At 38.3% G+C, this 14,175-nt stretch overlaps 1 protein-coding gene across 3 annotated transcripts in view; it reads left to right on the forward strand.

Annotated features, from left to right (window-relative positions):
• The window catches only part of Moca-cyp (nuclear cyclophilin protein Moca-cyp), a 414,025-nt gene that overhangs the window by 40,950 nt on the left and 358,900 nt on the right, over positions 1-14,175 (forward strand). The window contains exon 1 of one of the 3 annotated variants that reach the window (XM_067137908.2): positions 6,760-6,853. The exons of the other annotated variants lie outside the window; for them this stretch is intronic. The gene's annotated coding sequence lies outside the window, so the exon portion shown is untranslated. Of the gene's footprint in view, positions 1-6,759; positions 6,854-14,175 lie in introns of those variants that run through there. 3 annotated transcript variants of the gene reach the window in all.

Here is a 14,175-nt window from a genome sequence, read left to right on the forward strand (position 1 = left end):
AGCAACACAAAGAGAAATTTATGAAAAATGTATTAAGACCTAAATGTTCAGAAATGTAATACTAAATAACTTTAATTATGTATTATTGATAAGACCACTAATACCATAAATATTTGAGAATTAAATTTTAGGCCTTCCCCTCAACCACTGTTTCACTCAGATTGGAGTGACTTATTCCTAGACTTTACATACTGAGTTTCATTAAATTATCTTCAGTCGTCTTCTCATGATGTGCGTATATACAGACAGAGAGAAATTATGGAAAATTAAAAAGTGAGTTTCACCGAGCTCGATAGCTGCAGTCGCTTAAGTGTGGCCAGTATCCAGTATTCGGGAGATAGTAGGTTCGAACCCCACTGTCGGCAGTCCTGAAGATGGTTTTCCTTGGTTTTCCATTTTCACACCAGGCAAATGCTGGGGCTGTCTTCCCACTCCTAGCCCTTTCCTGTCCCATCGTCGCCATAAAACCTATCTGTGTTGGTGCGACATAAAACAACTTGCAAAAAAGTGAGTTTCCTTTTTACTGTGGACAGACTGATACAGGAATACCATTCCTTTTAAATTCTGAGCATTGTACAGACAAAACTTATTTTATATATATATAGATAGATTTGGGAAACTAGTATAATGTATTTTGCAACGATGAATCACCTGCTATCCCACTAAATTTTTCTTTTTCTTTTAGCCAGGTAGTACAGTTATAAAAAGCCGGTATTTAGCATGGAGAATTCTATTCATTCGTATCAGTTTGAGTTCCAAATGCAAAGTAGAGGGAAGTACTATGTAATATTTCAAAAGTTCATTGACCTTTTTTTCACAATTCAGCACTTTCATTACTGACATCTTTGAAATCAACCACACCATTAAACCCTGTGATGTCAACCACTATTTGATTATCAGCAGTGAGAGCATCATGAAAGTGCTTGCCATCTCCAGGAATCTCCAGGAATGAGTTAGAGATGGCTTTTTCCTCTGGCAAAAGCAGTTCAAAGATTCCATGAAAGTTTGGGTTAGTAGGCCTTCCTCACTGTTTTCTTCTTCAGTTCCTCAGTGACATAAGCTTCATAAACTTCCACAGAACTTAGTTTCACAAATTTTCAACAAGTTAGTTTAGTTTCTTGTAATGTCAGTCTTAATGTTAACAGACGTTCTCCAGTTTAGTGCATCCTTCAAAATCTCTAGTTTGCATTAGTGTTGCATCAGGCAGAATTGTTCATACATGTTCTCATAACATTTATGTACTGTTCTGGCAGGTTGTTGCCTTTCCAAGGCTTGTGTAACATCAGACAAATTGGCATCATTTGATAAATATGTTTGTTCTGGCATTTCAAACCTTAAAGAAACTGAAAAATGGAGTGGGTGCTTTTCTCCAATAGTCCTCTGAATCAGGTTTAGAGCAATATTTTGTTTTTGGCCTCCTCACGAATCTGCCCACAAAACTAGCTCAGTAACATTTTCCTTTATGTTGTTCTCAGTGTACTTCTTGAGGCATGAACAGACATCTTAGGCACTTCAACATAAACAAAGCAAAATCCTTTTCCATTTCTTCCAAAATAAACTCTGTAGTTGTACACCTGTAACTGCTGTTCATAGAATATTTGTTATGATTTTTGGCAATGTCTTCTCAAGATCAAACATAATGTTTTCAAATTCTTCAATTTATTTCGCCCTGTTCATGTCTTATCGGTACTTCATCTCTGCTTGAGCACTTGCTAGCTTTGAGCGAGTCTGATGTTCTAGTTGTAATGCTTCTTTACACTATGTGTTGAATATTTTTCTGACTGCATTTTTGCACGAAATGGACCATAGCGATTACAAGTATCCTTTTTTCATGGCTTTTCTTTTGATGTTGTAATACTGTACTTGTGGAATATATTCTTATACTTGGATATATTGATGGAATTGTTAACATCTACTTGGTATTTTTAATAGATAGCTCCTAGAGTGATTTAGCTTTCAAAAACATTCCTTGTCTGTTGCATTTGGACAGTAATGTGATTTGTAGCTTATACTGGAATTTTATTTATTTGGTTTACTACTTCCTGACCTCTTTCATCATCATTGTTAATGTGACATCTTAGCAACCTTGCTTGTCAGAAATCTTATTCGAGTCTGCCTTTTGTAGTGCTGTGTTTACTCTGGGGAGAAATCCTAATACATTCTCAATGTCAAATTTGTCCTATCTTTATTGTTTGTTTTCAACACCTGTTTCACCAAAGAATTAATAACAGTATTCGGGAGATAGTAGGTTCGAACCCCACTGTCGGCAGTCCTGAAGATGGTTTTCCGTAGTTTCCCATTTTAACACCAGGCTGTACCTTAATTAAGGCCACGGCCGCTTCCTTCCCACTCCTAGTCCTTTCCTGTCCCATCGTCGCCATAAGACCTATCTGTGTCGGTGCGACGTAAAGCAACTAGCAGAAAAAAAATTAATAAAGAAAGCCATAGCTTTCTGGTGGTGTACCTCATCGTACTTGTTGAATTCTTTCCATTTGTTTCTTTACTCACAGTATTTGGTCATTTTTTCAGATATATGTTGGGCAAACAATAAGAACTCTTTATCAGCTTTAAAAACATTTAATACTGAAGTAATTTTTGTTCCTGTTTCTTTTCAGCTTCCTCATATCTGTTTTTTATTCAGGATAATTTCTTTTCCCACCCTTCCTTGGTCGTTGCACTTGATTAGGCAAATCTTCTACTCTTGGTCGTGGCACTTGCTGAATAGGCAAATTTTCTAATGTCTGTCTCATCCTCTTGTTATAAAAAGTAATATTTTAATTCCAGATTATTTGTCTAAAACCAGATTAGTGTAATAAAGGCAAAATGTATAAAGGCTGAACCGGACAATGTTGGATTAGCTAAGGCTACAGATGAAATTATCCACTTCCGTAGTGTAATGGATAGCTGCCGTCTTCGTTGGTCTGGGTTCAATTCCCGGTACTGCCAGAGATTTAAGAATGGTAGGAAGACTGGTATTTGACTAAAATTATATATGTAGCTCACATCGGGACGAGGACACAAGTTTACCAATGAAATCGAGCCTATTTAATGCCTGCTTAGATGTGTTCGTTTCAGATTTTGAACACATACCTATATAAATAATATTTCATATGTAATAGTTCGATGCTTAACTACATCTAGAAAACTCCACTGTTACAATGCAACACCTAAACTGTCTATGGCCGGGCTGAGTGGCTCAGACAGTTCAGGCGATGGCCTTCTGACCCCAACTTAGCGGGTTCGATCCTGGCTGAGTCTGGTGGTATTTGAAGGTGCTCATATACATCAGTCTTGTGTTGGTATATTTACTGGCATATAAAAGAACTGCAGGACTGAATTCCAGCACCTCAGCGTCTCTGAAAACCGTAAAAGTAGTTAGTGGTATGTAAAGCGATTATTATTATTATTATTATTATTATTATTATTATTATTATTATTATTATTATTATTATTATTATTATTACCATCATCATCATCATCTATATATTAAGAATTTACTAAAACAGCTTTGGCAAATTCACCCGTCTGTTCTACAGGACAGATTTGCTTCATTTTTGTTTTATTCTCTCTGGAATTACCTGTCAGTGGATATATGACCTTGATAGGTCTCTAAGTTCAGCCAACTTTGAGTAATCATAAAATAAAATCATTAAATGATCACTCCAGTAATTGCAGGCGAAGGCTTACCCTAACACACAATACATTCTGTACTTAGCAGGTTGCTAAGCAACTAACACTTTCATTAATATTCTGATATATGTGATTTTCATCCTTAGTAATGTCATTGCATGCAGCCGTGTTTGATTACTACCTGTCAGGCCAGAGAGTTTACACTTCCTCTGATAAATTGAAGATTATTATTCTGTGTTATAATGCAATTTGTTTTTCTGACCATCCCCAGCTTATAAATATACTCAACAAGTGGAGGAAGTTTCCTAATAACTTACATGCTGTTAATAGAAAACATCGGCGTATGCACAGACAGGAAGATATCAAGTCGACTAGCCTTCTGTATGACCGTTACCAGTAATAACGTGCAGGGACAGCCTCTTGAAAAAAGTGGGTATCTACTTACCTTAACCAGTATTCAGTCACAGCCAGTTGTATGTTGTACTATCTCGGGGAAGATTGTTTGAAAATGTTAAGATCCGGATACGCCTGATTGGCCGAAGCACAGTAAATATTGTTTGGAAAGAAGTGTTATAAACTACATTACAAATGAATCAGTTATTATATACTGGTGTTAAATGATCATAAAACTATTGGAAAGGGCAGGCAAAACAGTATGACTACGACAGGCATATCAGGACAAGTGATCTTACCTATTTATAACTAATGCTGTGGAGCAGCACGGGTCCACTAGTTATTATTAAACTTTCTGTGATGGAAGACAGTACATATTTTTCATTGGCTTTAGTACCCTTCGTTTGCAGGACAGTTACTTAGCATGCAAATGATTTTTAAAAAAATGCTATTTGTTTGGGGCATCGATCTATGTAGATCTTTTGCCCGTACTGGCACTATGTGAAGAAACTGCGTGTATTATGTAATGGCGGAAGTGTAATGTGTTGAATGTGAGGAAAGGAATGTTAAGGACGACACAAACACCCAGTTCCCAGGCCAGGGGAATTAATCATTACAATTAAAAACCCCTGACCTGACCAGGAATCAAACCTGGGGCCACCGGGTGACAGGAGGACGAGTATGTACATGATGTTTACATTAAATTAATAAATGATTTTTGATGTTTCTATGTCCAGATAAATTGAGCTCCTTTCCTTTTTAAAGCACCGATACAAATAGGTCTTATGGAGATGATGGGACATGAAAGGGCTAGAAGTGGGAAGGAAGCAGCCGTGGCAGTAATTATGGTACAGACTCAGCATTTGCCTGATGTGAAAATGGGAGACCATGAAAATCAATCTTCAGGGCTGCCGACAGTGGGGCATTAAGTGGTTCAGTAATATCTGAATAGTGGGGGATAAATCTGTTACAGAAGCCAGTTATGTCTAAAAAGGCATGTAGTTGTTTCAAGTATTTGGTGGTGGATGGGAAGGGGGATGAAGTGATTTGATAACTTGCAGCGGTTTGTTGAGGATCAACGGCAAAGCCCTGGGAGGAAAGAACATGACCTAACAATTTTACTGAGGTATTAGCAAGAACAATTTTTGATGGAATTGCAGTTAAATTTGCATTATGTAATAGTCAATACTTATTAAATGCGTAAGATGTGATGAAAAATCAGAATTGAATATCAGAAGATCATCAGTATGCAGAAATACATATTTAAACTTGATATGAGAAAACAGCAAACCTACCAAGCGTTGCATTATCAGGGATCCTAAATGGAACTTTGGTAAATTCAAAAAGTCCATTAAGTGTTACAAAGGCAGTACATTTTCTGCTATCTGCATCCAATGGGATCTGATGAATAAATGAGGAATGGGATATGCATCATAAACTATTTCCTGATTAAGTTTTCTATAGTCTACAACAAGACAAGTATTACCGTCCGGTTTATCGATTAAAGCTGGTGAAGCATAATTTGTGGTAGAAAAAGTAATAGTAGAATCTGAAAGGCTTTTAGAAATAATGTGATTTAATTTTTGCTTATGTGGAGAGCTAAGCTGATAGGTGAGCAAACAAGAGCATCATTGCATAAATCATTGTGCGCCTGATAATCCGGTAGCGGTTTCAAGATGATGAAATAGTACATCTGAAAGTTCCAGTAACAATCCATTAATTTCATCTCTGAGATTGAGTACAAAAACTATGATACAATATTAAATTTACATTCCCTTATACAGGATAATTCACAGAATTTATTAAGGGAATGTGTGTGTTAAGTTAGAAATCAAAAGAGATAAAAGACCCTATTATAACAGGGTTGGTTAATCTTGAACAGTATGAAATTGATAAGGCCAAGAAAAATCTTGAATTTTATTAGTAAGAGAAACTATTCCCAAAATTTTTAATGTGTCATTAGAAGCTGAAGTGCCCTGTCAATCAGAAGTAATAATTTAAGAATCCCCCCCACCCTCTGAAGGGCCTTGGCCTACAAAACGACCGTTGCTCAACCCAAAGGCCTGCACATTACGAGGTGTTGTGTGGTCAGCTCGACGAATCTCCTCGTTTAAAATATAAACATTTTTATCTCTATTGAACTGAGATTACAAAGTTTTTAAAAGAAGTTTTGGGGTCCACCTTATTCAATACTATACAATTTGTTGTGTAGATGTAATTACAACATACTATGTTTATTCAGAACTAGTTTTTACGCTATACTGTGTCATCATCAGCTGAATAGAGGCATTGGAAAACTTGCAATCATATAAATATTATCATCGTTAACATCATCACAGATATAGTGTTTGTCTTTCTTTTCTCAACAAGTCGAAGGACAAACGCTATATCTTTTTAAATATATATTCAGTTTAATTGTAAGAGTATAAGATTTTAATTTGTGATAATGTTGATAATATTTATATGTTTGCCAGTTTTTCAATGCCTCTGTTCAGCTGATGATGCAGCGTAGCGTTGAAACTAGTTCTGAATAAACATAATATGTTGTAATTGCATCTGTACAACAAACTGTATAGTATTGAATAAGGTGGACCCTAAAACTTTCAAAAGCTTCGGAATCTTCTAGGCCGTTATTCTTGTCTTTCTAGACCGGGGCCGATATCTCGCCATCAGATAGCTCCTCAGTACAAATCACGTAGGCTGAGTGGACCTCGAACCAGCCCTCAGATCCAGGTAAAAATCCCTGACCTGGCCAGGAGTCGAACCTGGGGCCTCCGGGTAAGAGGCAGGCACGCTACCCCTACACCACGGGCCCAGCAATAATTTGAAGGTTTGACTGTAATTGTTTTAATTTACTGAAAAAGGTTGACTAATTAAAAATGTGGTGGATCCAGAATGTAATAAAGCAAAAGATGGAAGGCCATTGATTACACGTTATATTACGGCAATCAGGATCCTGATTTATTATCTTTCAGGTTCAAGATTAAGGCTGAAGATGCCCTTAAAAAAGGGCAAAACATGTCCCTATAATTTACTTCATAAGTTTTAATTTTTAATTAAAATTACTCTTTATGTATTTACCGTAATTATTGTAGAAGACTGGGGAATTTGCATAGGTGAATGTGGTGGCAGGTTTTGGCCTGTGTAACCCTGAGTGCCGATTAGCGTGGTCTGAGTTTGTTTCCCAAAATGGGAGTGGAATAATTTTTGGAAATATGACTGAATCCCTTATATCAATAGCATTGAATAGGTTATTTTTTAGAAGTTGACTCTTTGGATGCGTTTAGATTGAGACGTTTATGAATTTATAGTAGTAGTAGTACTGCAAGTCTACCCGAAGTAAGTAAATGTGGCAGAGGTGCCAACCATTACGGATTGTCCGTAATTATTACGGATTTCACCTCACGATAACGGAGTTACGGTCAAAGGGGAAATTATTACGGAAAAGCTGATATTATCACGAAAAAATCATTTTCGACTGAAACAAAAGAAAAGGAAAACTGTTGAGTCCTTTCGAGCCTTTCTCCTAAATAGTCTTTATTTCAATGCTTGTAAGTTGGCAACGATGCTTATTCGATTGTGACTTCCTTTTGCTACCCATAGGTGTTATAAAATTCGTTGTGAATGAAGGAGCTCAGGTGCTGCTCTTCTCCACTACAAATCCTTCAGTAATGTTGTATTTGCTGTGTTAAGTGTACCTGACAGTTGACAGAAAGATTAAGAAAGAAGTTGGGCCTACATTAAGCACATCTGCACTGGTATCGCTTATGGTTCAGAAAACAAAAATATCATCACAGTCGGAAGGATGCTTCAAGAAAAACTACACTGAAAAGCAGCTGGTGCGTGAGAAACAAGCTACAAGGACGGTTTTATCACAGAACCAACAGGTTGCGTGCAAATGTTATTGTGTAAGATGATATACTTTTTGATAGGTTGCTAGAGGGAAGGGCAAAAGGGGTGTCATTATCAGGAAGGAAGGTGCCTGCTTTGGACTTGAAATTTTTCTCGGGGGCTTAGGGCAATTACTGATAATCCACTTCAAAGTTGGCACCTCTGATGTGGGGGAATGGCAGCATAGTACGAGGTGTTACTATATGCATACCTGCCAACCCTTCTGATTTACCCGGGAACTTTCCGTTTTTGAACTCTTCTTTCGGTTTTCCGACTTATTTTTTCATCCTATTTTTGACCAATATAACTTCCAGTACAGTCAATACTCTTCCCCTAGGATAAATTCTTGTGTGCTTGTGTAATTTATGCAACCTCATTTTCAATCTATTTATTTGATGTTCTATTTGGTGAGTATGATTCGTCGCCTTCGACGGCAATCGTCCTACAAGCCAGAGAAGCTAGTGCGCACTAGTGACTTTGTTAATCGGGACGAAAGAGTGAGTTTGTTATTGTGTGCTTCGTGTATGTTTCTATGCATATTTTCGTTGGAGTTGTAGGCCACATGTTTTTCCTTGTGGTTCTGTGCTTTTCTTTCTGTTGAAGTCTTATGTTAATAATGTATGAGACACATTGATCTGTTTTGTAGGTGGTAGTTTCGCGTATTTCAGTGCATTTATGTTCATTCTTAGGTCATAATTTTGATGGCTCGAATGTAATTCAGAGAGTTGTGTTGGTGACAGTTACTGGTATTTTCTCTCACATTATTACTACAAAACGTAAGAAACGTCTCCAAGTGTTAAGGGATACCTATAAAAGTGAATTTCCGTTCATTTTACAGTCTAATAAAGGAAACCATAATGCATTTTGTTTTGCGTGTCGGTGTAATATAAATATCTCGCATGGAGCGAAGACTGATTTTGTAGCTCACAGTATCACACAAAAAATAGTGCTAGGTGTCTCGAGAGGAACAAAATATTAAGTATTTTCTTGCAGACGGGAAGGATGATGATGCACTCATCCGAGTTGAATGTTTATTCACGGCGTTCTTTGTTGAACATAACCTTGCATTGTCTTGTTCTGATCACACAGAACCATTGTCCAGAAAGATGTTCCCAGATTCAGACATTGCAAAGAAGTATGCGTTTGTTTGAACACACACATCTGCCATAATTAATGAAATGGCTCTGCCATAATTAACAAAATCCTGTGATGCAGATAGTAAGGTGTCGTTAATTTATGGGACACCATGTCCTCCCAAGACAAATCTCAAATCCCATGGCACCTTGCAGCTGGAAATCTCCCTCCAGTCCCTGCGAGTGCTAAATTATTCCTTCCTTCGCATTTGAAGTCCATTTATTCCACTGGAATTCAGACCATTTAATTTATTAATCCTCGGTGCGTGGACTCTTCTGCCACCATAACACCGGAATTGGCATATAATATCGACATAGGCCTCGGAATTCATCTATTTCTTCCTCATCAGTACGACTCAATTTTATCCCTTGTTGGATTTTTGTCCCACTCGGGTTCCAAATTAAAAAATGGGCTCAGACCACTTTGGGCCTTCAACATAGCATGATCATAATATACAAGTGCCTCTGTCACTTCCAAACAAATTATTATGATTATTACAGAGTCCAAAAATGTTACATCAACAATTAATGTTAAAATCAAATTTTCTGCCAGAATTAGTCTTCCACGCCACAGGTTATTTCCACATTTAAATTACTTTCACTTGCAATCATTCTATCAAACTAGGCCCATGCCATTATTCACAAAGCATTGTTATTAAACACTCATTTAGACATTACCCTTGTTCATTTAACACTCCGATATTTCTGCTGATTATTATTTGCTGTCCGCTGGCAAAATTTTGTAGCACACATACTCGCTGATATTTACAGACAAACAAATGGATTTCAATCCAGTCCCACAACATTTAAATTCACTGGCAACCCTCTACCTCTGGATAATCGTACAACATGCCTTAATATCTATAAAGTTTATGATAACTGACCTAAGTAAAAAACATTTGAGCACTTCTAAAATGAATCTCAATTTATCGTTACGTAAAACGTGCTCCTATACAATCACGAACACTTCAAGCACTTGAACAAACAAAATCAACCCTGATCTACTTTACTAAATAATAAAAAATATTAAGAGTGCTTGATATAAATATTTACACATTAATTTGTTCCTTTGCCTACCTATATCTGAATTTGACAAGCCGGGAAGCGGCTCGTTTAACAATCAAGTTACCATAATTAAAGAACATGATCTCCTTCTGCTAACGTCTAGCAATCTACAAAATATTGATACGGTGCTCACTTCAGCCTGTAGTCTGCTGAACCGAATGAGGAGCACATGCCCTGTCCAGTTTAGCACACCATCCTGCTGGTCTCCATGTCAGCAAGTAGAGGAAATCCTTTACACTCTTCAATATGACACATTTTAAATTGTAGAAAAGCAAATAAAAATTAACACTCGGAAGATTTTACACTCTAATTTTAACACAGAAATTTTTACACTGCTGGCTTTTTATCTAGCGTAGTTATTGTAAACATACGTTCTTCATTCCTTCCCAGCACTAAGGAATTCATGATACATCGGTATCATCTTAAACGGCCCGGCGCGCACTAGAGTTTTGAACCTGGCACTTCCGTGACTGTTCGCGTTTCTCCTGGCTTACGTTCACGTGATTGACCAGGTATCAGTTTGTAATTGACTGCTCACTGGCAAATTTATGCCGAACACCCGCGACCATTCTCGCGTAATATGCACTGTTCCCTAGATAGAATATATCACTCCTACCTGTAGGTTTATATTTAATTAGTTCCGTAAATGTTTATACATTTCTATTGATTTGTCGGTTGGCAACTACTTGTAACTTTCTCCGGTATTCAAACTCCTGAGACTGTTGAATGTTCAAGTCCGTAACGCGTACTACTTCACATATTGGATCACTGTGTTAACGAACGTAGTAACAGCTCCAACAACCTTTTCAGAGTGTCTTCTCCATCGCCCTGACCTACTATTTAAGTGCATGTCCATCCCCTCTGAGTTCACGAGAGGTCACCTTAGAGTGAGCAGTTACAATATCCTCATTTGACTATGTGCAGACCTGCCAGTGGCCAGAATTTGGGATTCACTGAAGTGATATGATTCTTGCCTCTCTGTCAAATCTCGACTCAATTCGATTGCTGGTAATTAATATAATTGTGAATTTAGCTCGTGTATTCTGGGCGGGCAAATACGCGCCATTTTTTGCGTCCCTTGCCTTTAGCCAATCAGCGAATAGCGTCATTGATTTCTCAGAATTATGACAGTCAATCTTCATTAATTTGGTTAGGCTACTAAATTTCTCTTTATCTCGAATTTATAATTAGTTTTATAAATTTAATCAGTGGTGAAGTTACATTTGCCAGCGTCTCCTATAATGTGAGGTTGGTGTGACTGCTTCTCCCTGGTGAATTTTACTATTAGTCTATAGCTAAGCGGGAGTGTGAACTTTCATATTTTTTTCTTAAGTGCCAACAGCTCGCTTCACCCCCAGCTGCCACCCCGGTTTTGCCCTGATGTAATTTCCAGGAATCTTCTTGTCCTAAATATCACTTCACCCTCAGGCTGGAGACTTTCCGTTGACTCTGAAATAACCATTCCTTTCTCTTTCCAACTTGGCAATAATTTCTGGGAAAACTAATTTTGTTGGCCATTGTGTTTCCTAATCTCTTGTGGAGACAAGGGTCTGTGGTAGGTTGTACAATACCTTTCGAACTGGCCAGTACTACTTACAATATATATTGTAAGATATTAGGCTTAGCGAATATGAAATGTATTCCTTAATAAATAATTATAATTGAATGGCGCAGCTGACACCCCTACCAGGGTACAGTACATAGACCTGAATCTTAAATATCAATGTACAAGGTCATTGTCTCTAAGAGATAGTGTAAGAGCAGTGTAAGTGAGCTAGTAGGTAGTTTAAGCTTAGATTAAAAAAATAAATTAAGGAGGCTAGGTCAAAATCTAACCTGAATATGAGTGCGCAGGTAGCGACAGATCCCGAAATTTGAGAGTTTTACCGTGGATTGTAAGATAGCATGTAAGAAGATATAATCAAAGAGAAAGGAGAGAATAAATTAAAGTGAAAGGATAAATTTTAATATCATATGTATTATTTTCAGTGAATAACATTAACAGTAATAGTTTTTATAACATATAGCTTGCAAGATCTAATCTCAGATTAGAATAAAAATAGCATTTGTGGAAAAGACGTAACAAGACCTCGTAGACTTGTTCAAAACTCAATATAATTCACAAGTTGCTGTTTAGAAGAAAATCCTACAATAGTTTGTATTACTCATATATTAATAGACGACTATGAAAGCACAACATTCGTTAACCAAAGGCCTTTGAGTTTTAAAGATTGTGCACAAAATACACTGAAGAAAATGGAAATTGCAATCCAGGAGTGGTGCTACATTGCTGCAATTGAACATGCAGGACGAGTGTTCAGTTGTGATTCGATGATTACACTTTCAGGTCCCTCTGACTGCACGTTTGGACAACAATCAATACAGGATGTGCCCACCACGAGCTGCAATACATTGATGAATTCGCCGGGGTATGGTGTCAATAAGGCCCTGGATCGCTTCCTGAGGAATTGTGGCCCATGCTTGCTGCACTGCACGGGTCAGTTGTTCCAGAGTTGTGGGTGGCTGAGGACGGTTGGCCAGTTGTTGACCAATCATGTCCCACACATGCTCAATAGGACTGAGGTCCGGGGATCTGGCGGGCCATTCTAAGGTTGTGATGTCGTGGAGAGCTTCTCTGGAGATGCGTGCAGTGTGAACCCGGGCATTGTCCTGCTGAAACATCCCATTAGCAATGTTCACCATCATAGGGACAACCACTGGATTGAGTACCCTATCAACATACTGTCAAGCAGTCATATTGGCCTCAACAAGCACTAATTGTGATTTCACATTAAAGCCAATAGCTCCCCAGACCATAATGCTTGGTGTTGGCCCTGTGTGCCTTTCGACAATAAGATCTGGGCGGCCCCTCTCCCCGCTACGTCGGCGCTCACGATTCCGGCGATCACTGCGGGCAAGACAGAAGTGCGATTCATCACTAAAGAAAACCCTATGCCATTCGTCGACCGACGTCGATCTTTCTGACACTAGGCCAGCCTTACACGTCGCTGTTGTGGGGTCAATGGAACACCTTCTGCAGGGACACGGGCTCGTAAGCCAGCTGCACGCAGGAGATTACCAACTGTTTGTTGTGTAACGTGGGGTGCCACAGCTGCTCGAATTTGCGCTGCTGTTGCATGGGGTTCCATCCGGGCCATCCGAATGATGTGGCGATCCTCTCTCACAATTGTCTGTCGCGCTGGGTCTGCGTCAGGTCTACAAGTGTGGGTACCTTCATTTGACCACTGCTGCCATACACGTTGTACCGTAGATGCCTGTCGGCCAACACGTGCAGCGACAGTCCTTAGCGATAATCGCACAGCCCAATTATCCGAGCCCTCTCAAACGGCACAGTTGTTGATAGCGTGCTCTTCTCTTATTTAAATCTAAGAATTTCATTTTTGTCCATATTGAACTTCTCTGTCGTCGAGGCATGTTTGACGGGAAACACTTCACCGCACAGACTACAAGTCAACTACGCTACACCAGAGTCCGTATACTGGAGTTGATTCCTCCGCGACCAATCACGTGGGGAGACCTGTAGCAACAATCCAGTGGGTCTGAAACTTTGATCGTTTACATACCTATCTGGCATCGTTCCATATCTTGAAAATCAACACAAATGACCAATGCCTTCATGGTGTTGCAAATTCCATTTTCTTAAGTGTAGTTCAAAGAAAACACTAGAATAACAATTTTAGGAATTACAATATTGTACGGTAAGTTTACGTGCCCGAGGGCACTTGAAATCCTAAAGGAAATTATGTTCATTCAACTAGATAGAAAGATACAATTCATGAAAAATAGATTGAACAAGTGCCAAAATTGATTTATGCGTTCCAGTCCCAGACCAAAATATACGATATAAGGAAAATGGGAGATTTTAAAAGAATCCTATCAGTGAAACTAGAAGCAAGAAAATCTAGACATGATCACTCAAAGGTAAGAAAAGGAGAGAATTAATACTTATTTCAGAGTGATTTGCGATAATGAACTTCTTCATAATCGTTAAAAAGGGAAGAAAAGTGTACTCCCAATTTGAGCGAGAAATGTGCACAAAATA

Source organism: Anabrus simplex, chromosome 1 (assembly GCF_040414725.1).
Source record: "Anabrus simplex isolate iqAnaSimp1 chromosome 1, ASM4041472v1, whole genome shotgun sequence".
NCBI classification, from domain to species: Eukaryota; Metazoa; Arthropoda; class Insecta; order Orthoptera; family Tettigoniidae; genus Anabrus; species Anabrus simplex.